Below are 8,314 nucleotides of genomic sequence, written 5' to 3'. Positions count from 1 at the left end.
AGAGCACTCAGAAAAATATCTAAGAGCTTTTTGCTGTATTTTGGCATAATTCTAGGATTAAATGAGAGAAATTTGAAATATCTGAAGAATATAACTAACCAGAATATCAGTTTTAAATTTAGTTCTATTAGCTGATTCCGTTTTAGTATAAATACACTTTTTAATAACAATTTTTCATTTGAAAGTTAACGAAGAAGTCTGAAATTTCTTCAGTAACTTTTTACGCTTTGTCAGTTTAAAATTGATCCTAATACACCCAAGTACTTGTATTTTCTCTTGCTAACTTTACCAGAAACTAGTTAAAATTTAGTAACCCGAATTTCGAACTAGTACTTTCCCTCAAGTGTAGATAGATACAAGTTTTGATGGGAGAGCAGGGGGCTGAAAGGCGTTCGAGCGAAGTACGCTTAAGCAATTCAGAAGGATTTATTTTCGGCCACAAAAGCGAAATGCTCGACAAAGCGCTCCGAACAACAATTAAAGTAATGCTGACCAACAACCTACACCCGATTGGGTGGGATTAGATGGCTAGGAGGAGAGTCTCCATCTCCGTCTCCATCTCCAGTCGAGTGGCGTCCTCCTCTGCTAGGACGCACAAAATCTTAATTAAGGAACTTCCAAGTGGGCAAGTGTCGAACTGTTGTAGAGCCAGTGGGAGGCATTTTTTGAGAGTTGCGGTGGTGGGCAACCTTTTTATTTTCAGCTTGCCAGCACAGCACAAAAATCGCCTACAAAAGAAACCCTAGAGCGGAGTGTGCGGTGGGCGTTGAGTGACCCAGAGTCCGGTCCGGTTTAGTCCTCGAGCATTGTCAAATTTAATGAAGGTTTCCTTTTTGGGCGACTTTTTGCTCATGACACTGGCCAGCTGGCCAAGATTTAGGATATTTTTCAAGGATCTAGAAGGGGAGGGACGAGAGCCAAGAACCAACTCAAATGAGTTAATTCGATATTTGACACTTTTGGAGCTCGCATTCCGCACAATCTCGGTATGTGATGGGATCCAGACCCTGGACTTTTGTCTCCCTGCGCAGTTAATAAAGTTGGTCCGGGCCAGGACGTAATTATTTGCCTGCTAAATGGCTTTTGGACGACATTTCGGTGCCGTAAATGGGAGCGATTTAGAAAATTATGTGAAAATAAGTTGCCTTTTGTTTGTTGGCCATTGGTCGTTCCCCGTTGCCCGTTGGCAGTTGGCAGTTGGCGGTTGCTAGGACCGTAAATAACGCTCATAATTGGGCGGCAGACTCGAAAAGTGGTCGACGGAAGGGGAAAAAGCAAACAGAAATCGAAATAAACATCTCGGCCGTATGGATAGCAAACAATAATTAAACTTAATTGCTCTGTACATTGAAACGTCAAAAGTGTAAATTATAGTTATTAACATTTACTTGTAGCGGAGTTTACTTGAACTAACATTTCAATTCTGAATATTGCATGTACAATTTCCATAGAATATGTATTTAAAATTTACAACAAAACAGCAAAAACGCAAAACAAAGGAATATAACGAAAAATAGAATTCGAGTAATGTTAATATTTGCATTTAATTTGTCGAGAATCAAAGTAAAATGCGATAAAAACCCACAATAACAGCAACAAAAACTAATTGCCAAATATTTGACGTACAGTTTGTAGCGTTAGCCATTAAAATCGATATATATATATATATATATATATATATATACGTTTATAGATATGTATACAGCAACAAAGTAATGACACACAATCGTCGCAGAAGCAGCATAAAGCCGAGCAAATAATTATTAAACAAATACTTCTATTTACAAAAATCACAGCAAATATTTAGTTAAGCCAAAATGACGCGCAGCATTTTAATTAAACAACGGGTGGGCGGCCTTTTGGGTGCTCTCAAAAACAGATGCATGGGGCAAAAAAAATTTCAATAAGTAAAAATAAACAATAGTTGCAGCATAATTTTTCGTGTGTATTTGTAAATAGACAACTAAACCGGAATGTGAAAGTAGAGAAAAAAGCCGAGGCAAGCTGGCAAACAAACAAACAATATTTGTGTGTGGTAGCTGTTCGAATTGAAATATATTTGCTGGACGAGGAGGAGCTGTCCTGCATATACCTTACGTATTAATGTTAGATTTAGTGCTGCCAAATCGTAGCGTAAAGGGTTGATAACACATATACATATATATGTATGAAAAATAGCATTAGAGTTAAGAGACGTGTACTATTGATATAGAAAATATGGATAGCAATTAAAAGTGTAAAGATAAACATGGCAAACATTTTATGAAATCTTCTCGAAAACTCACAATTTTAATGCAAACACAAGAAACCGAAGAAATGTGAAAATAATAAAATTGAGAAATTTAATTTGAATGAGAAAACTCACAATTCATTCTGGCATTTTCATTTGGCTGAGGGATTAAGTTGATATATGTATATGAAATAATATGGACGAATGGAAAAATATTGAGTATTGTATTGGGCAACAAACGAAAATATCAATTAAAAGCAAAGTGAAACAAAGAAGTTTTTGGAGAAATGAGAAGACAAAGAAGGCTGGTAAATAAAATGGCTTTAATGCCTGCCATTTCAGACGAAATCATGTGGGGAAAACAATGGAGAGCACAGCAAATCAATAGATATTTATTTAAAATTTTACTGAAATGGTTTCGGCTTTGTTATTTCTGAGCTTTAAATTTTGCATTTAATTTTATAATTATTTAACGGCGCTTAGGGCACAAACATGGCTTATTACTAAGCTCAACGGCACGAAATGCGTTCACTTGATTCAGTTTTTAAAATTAAAAATATTGAAAAAATCCTACAGCACTCGTTTCACTAATTAAAATGCGTATTCTAATTTACTGTAAACCCTACACAGTTTCTGCACCGTAAATCCAGATAGTACAAAACATTAAAGATTAAGGATGTCATGACATATTGAAAATGAAGACCCAACCAGGCGGACAGGACAATAAAAATAAACGTTAAATTAGTGGCACATGCGACAGTTAAGCTTGACGCAAATGTGAATGGAGCCACGACCAAATTATGCCAATACAAATACCCATCCAACCCCCCACAAATTCCCAGGGGAGGAGGGGAAATCCAATGGCCAGGACCCACATATCCAACAGAACGGGGAACATTTTTATTTCAAATCCAATTATTTCACATCGAAACTGCAATCAGATGATTGCGTTCAGCAACAGGAAGCGTTCACATGTACATCAATGGCAGTGTGTGTGTGTGTGTGTGAAAATGGCCGACAAAATGAAAGTCAATTGGTTTTTCTTGTTTTTTTCCTTCTGTTTTCATCTTTTTGTTCTCTCGGCCTTTTTGTTTCCTTGGTCGGCATCGGGGAAAAACAGCGAAGGGAATAAAATGAAAAGGAAAAACTGTCGCCACATCGGGGAACTGAGGGCGCACATGTCAAGAAATTGTTATGCGCCCTTGGACATTCATTCGTTCGGGCGGGAATTAAATATTCAATATTGCATCGCAGCCAACACACACAATATTCAATAACATCAAAGTTCCTTCATGTGGTCGGGGTGTGGATTCGGAAACGTTAACCGAAATGCGTGAGCAATAAAAAGGTTAATGGTAAAATAATAAAAATATAACGAAATTTGTGTCAACAGATGAATTCAGGACACGGCGAAGCGACAGTTTGATGAGGGAATGTCATATTGTATATCTTTCTTTGTGCGGTTTTAAAGGTTTTTGCTTTGAGCAAAGAAAATTCTTTCAGTTTTTGCCGAACCCATTTGCCGCTGGTTCATAAGTGCCATGTCAGCGGCTAATGCAGTTGCCTTTTGACTGATGCCAGGTCTAGGCCACAGGGACACAATCTGATTAACCCAAATAAGCACTGGACACAGGTAAAGGAGGCAAAAAGAAAAATGTTCTAGGTTACATCAGAAAAAAAGTGTTTAATGGATTAATTTATAAGCTTATATGAAATATTTACAAAATGAGGTATTTAGGGATAACATTTTCTACAAAGTTTTCAGCCAACAGAAATGTGGCACCCAATTTTCCAGTTCTCCAAAATGTTTACATATACTTTTAAGCTTATTTTTCCCCAGTGTATAACCACTCTACGTTGGTCCACTTTTCTCCACTAATGAGCCAGAAGAGTGGACGAAAATGAGAAGGAAAAAGAGAAGGAGAGGGAATAATTGCCCGGGCAACCATTGAACTGTTAATTTTTATGCAATTTACTGCTCCGGTTGCCCAAACTAAAGTGAAAAATGTTTGATTTTGTTTGAGCAAAATTTTTTTTATTGTATTTTGTTAGAGAGCAGCGCAGCTGGGGAAAAACTTTATCTAATTGATTTCGGAGCAGTGCAGCCAAATGGTGCTCCATTAGCGTCAGTCAAGCTGAACAAAAAAACAAGAAAAAAAAAAAAAACGGAAGCCAAACTTACTTGTTGTTTTTTTGCTTTCGCTTTTCATTTAAATATGCAAAAAATTCTGCGGGTTCTTGATGTGCTTGGGGACGCCCATATACAGATAGCCATACACCAAGGGGGTGGGCGCCGCCTGGCGGCAACTTTAAATTGCATTCATTTTTAATGCAGCGCCGCCAAAAAGCACGGCCACATTACGTATACGCAACGTAGTGCACTCTAGGGACACATTGCTTAATTTCAGGCCCCGCCCCCGCCCTCATCATCAGCCGACCAAGTGCGTGCAGGGAGCAGGGAACAAGGAGCAGCGATCCTGAGGGTGTCGGAGCCATGTGTGACACACCCAACACACTAGCACACACACACACACACAGACTCTCTTACGAATGTCAAATGTAAAAAAAGCGAGCTCACATTATACAATAAACCCTGAGTTTTTATACGCTTGCAGCGGGTATTTTCAACTTTCCCGAAAGTTTGCAATCCAATAAATATATTCGTAAAAAAATGGCGATTTAATCTTTACAAAAATGTCAGGTGAAAAACAGGTGATTTAATTTTTATAAAAACTGTAAATACCTATAGAGAAATTTTTAAAGGATTGAAATTTAAGATTGGAAATACTTGTACATTTTTAAAGGGTTGAAATTGAAGGTTGGAAATACTTGTACAGGAACCCAAACACTCTTATTTAATAAGAAAAAAAGTAAACTTTGGCATTTTTAAAAGTAAAGTGGTTTTCTTGGTAACTTTTAAAATGAAGAAATAATTGAAATAATACAATACTGCTTAACTTTTTATAAAAACAAGGGTATTCTAATCCAGCCTAGTGTTACCTACATTTTTTCCTACATTTGACTGCGCTCCTCGCTCAAAACCATTTGGGGATGGGGACGGTAACGATTTCATTTCATGGTTTTGCACTCGTTATGACTCCTGCTCTACACTCAACCCCTTTCAATAGCTCTCCATCGGGTCTCCTCGCCTTGCTTGCTTTTTATTGTCGCCCAGTTGCCAGCGAGTGTCCCCAAAGTATGCAACGTTTTATGTTTACCAGAGGTAAAATTCCACTCGCACACATGACAAGTTTTTCCTTTTCCTAAGGTCCCGCCGAACACCCGGCAACTAATTTAAAGTTAAATTTTTTCGGTTACTTTTTCGCATTAAATATTTTGAATGTCATTGCCACCAACTGTGTCCGGCAGTTTGAGGCCCAAAATCCCAGGAGGAAAGTGAGAGCACAGGTGTGGTTTGTGTGTATTTATTTATGAATAGTAGAAAAAACACAGGGCCGAATGGACGGAGCAAAAAGCCAGGGATAAAGGCACAAGGGCACAAAAAATCCAGCAATAAGTAAATTTAATCGGATGCTGTAAAGCCTGTGCCGATTCCAACAGGAACCATAAACTATATGTTGTATTAAATAAACTATTTGTAGCTACTTTTTTATTTTAAATGTAATGAATCCAATCAGAAGGCAAAGTAAAAATTTAAAGGTAATTCTTTTTCAAATTGAAGCTGCTCAGCAAGGTACTATAAATTTTGAATATCCTATATTCTTCAGTTGATAAACAAAGAAATTGCTTTCCTGTAATAATAATTGAATAATTATTATTTAAATTGAAAAACTCCAACTGCAATCTGAGTGATGAAAAGCCAACACAATCGACTTATCTAATCCAATCTAATCAAGGTAACCGAATAGAAAGCTATTAAGACAGAAAACTATGACCCAATAAAAATGGCCAGCTGAAAGGCAAATCAGTGTCGGGCCAAGTCGCCTAATTGAGTAAGTGTCATCACCGGACCATCCGCATCCCAGATCCGGAACTCAGAGCTGAGAATACTATATGTGTCTCTGACTGAGTGCTGCCGGGTGTTGTGGTTGACGTCTGGTATCGCACTCTTTGCGCCACTGGATTTGGAAAATGGGGACAGCAGACACGACACGTCAACTTGCAAATATACTGCTAAAAGGGGGGAATGGGACTTCTTCTACACTCAGAGGAAAGTTGTCTGTCTCAGAAATTTTAATTTAATATAATTAAGGCATCATTTTGGCTTCATTTTTTGGTTTACCTTGAGGTTATATGTTATGTTTTTACAGACTTATTAAGTCACTTTATACTTTTTGTTAAAACTCAAAAAATATATAATATTTTAAGATTTAATCCTTAGAAATATGGAATCTTAGATGAATGTTACAAAGTTTATATAACTTTTTCACAGTGTAAACTTCAGTTGTGTCCAAATGACTCTGTTCTTGCTGTGTGTGCGCTGTGTTGTGGATATTTTATTTCATTTTATTGTATTTTATTCCTTTCCTGGCTCGTATTTTTTTGCGCACTTTCTGTTGTTCTTGGACGAGCTTTGTTGTGTGCTTTTGTTTTTATTTGTGTTCATAACATAAACTTTGTATTTTTATGCGAGACAAAGAGCAGGGCCTGGAGACAGGGGACAGGAGACAGGGGATAGGGGACACAGGACACGGGACGAAAACAACGACAACTGGAGAGACCAACTTGTTTGCGCTGGGAAATCAGTTAAGGACTTGGCGCACAGACTTGGCAGGACTTGAAATAATACACACACATACACAAACACACTGGCACAGCAATATATACAAATATATTCACTGTCCCCGTTAGCGCTCGGCACTTTTTTGTTGTTCTTGTTTTAACACTTGAGTGGATTTTTGTGTTATTTTTGTACGAGTCCTGGGCGTTGATTTGGCTTCGCCAAGAGGGGCAGGCACGATGCGGAAACGGAGGGACAAAGGACGACTTCTCATTTATTATGCGCGCCACAAATCGAAATCAACGAAGCAACTTGATTAAGATTTAACTAAGCAAACAGACTCGCATGCAGCACAGTCTCACACCTCCTGCCATTCCTTGCCCTCTTTCTCCGGAATTAAGTTTGCATTACATTTTGAAATTGAAACAAGGATTGCATAAACAAAGGATCCGATATGCAGGGGTACGAGCACAGACACATGTGCTGTAAATTATGCAAAGTGTCAATGCACTTGCCGTTTGTCTTGCCAATCGACCGGGGCGGCTTACACAAAGCCAAATTAATATCAAGTGAATTAATTAAATGTGAAGGGTGTAGCTCGATTCAGTTTCGATTAAAGCCAATGGAATGACTAAATAAATAAATGGGAAAGAGCATCGAATTATGGGGATTTAAGAATCAAAAAGAATCAATATTTAAGGATCATGATTTAAGAAGTAAATTAAGTAAAATGTTGTTTTATAATATCAGTAAATTCAACTCGATAATTTCTATATTTCAATTTTTGATTCACTGCCAAAGAATTCATAAATATGTATATTAAATAAATATTTAATTCACCATTTTCATAAAGCTAATATGCACTGCCATTTCAAGGGTATGTCACGTAAAAAATATTAATTAAAGCCAAACCACAGGCAGTGAGCATACTACATGAACTTTGTGGTTGTCGGTAATTAATAAAATGTTCGAGGACAAAAACACAGAGAGTGAGAGATAAGAGAGAGGCACAATACAGTGCCATTCAGTGGCCACTTTGGGGACTGATTCTGTGTTTTTATGGCCCGACATTAGTGTGAGCATTTTACATAAATTTGTGGGGAAGAGATACTACATATACACTTTTTTTGCGGCCCTTTGGTAAATTGCATATTGTTGCAGCCGGCAAAACTGTCAACTGAACATCAATCTATTGGCGGCCGGCGGGCGTTAAGCTGCCCGTCAAATCCCCTGGTCGCTGTTAGAACGAACGGGTCACGCTTTTTGTCCGGGAGCTTAACGAGCTCAACCCGCTCGATGGGTAAAAAATAAATAAAACCGATGACGCAGACACAAAAGAGGGTTTCAAATGCTTTAAGCACTGCGTTTCGGGCGGACGGACCGAACCGGACAGGACTCTTTCA

At 38.0% G+C, this 8,314-nt stretch overlaps 1 protein-coding gene across 1 annotated transcript in view; it reads right to left on the bottom strand.

The window, feature by feature from the left end:
- Positions 1-8,314, bottom strand: part of timeout (circadian regulator timeout) — a 72,258-nt gene that overhangs the window by 33,212 nt on the left and 30,732 nt on the right. The gene's annotated exons all lie outside the window — the stretch shown is intronic.

The sequence above is a fragment of the Drosophila kikkawai genome, chromosome 3R, assembly GCF_030179895.1.
Source record: "Drosophila kikkawai strain 14028-0561.14 chromosome 3R, DkikHiC1v2, whole genome shotgun sequence".
NCBI lineage: Eukaryota > Metazoa > Arthropoda > Insecta > Diptera > Drosophilidae > Drosophila > Drosophila kikkawai.
The sequence above is the reverse complement of the archived record's forward strand: the minus strand, read 5'-3'. Positions and strand labels throughout refer to the sequence as shown.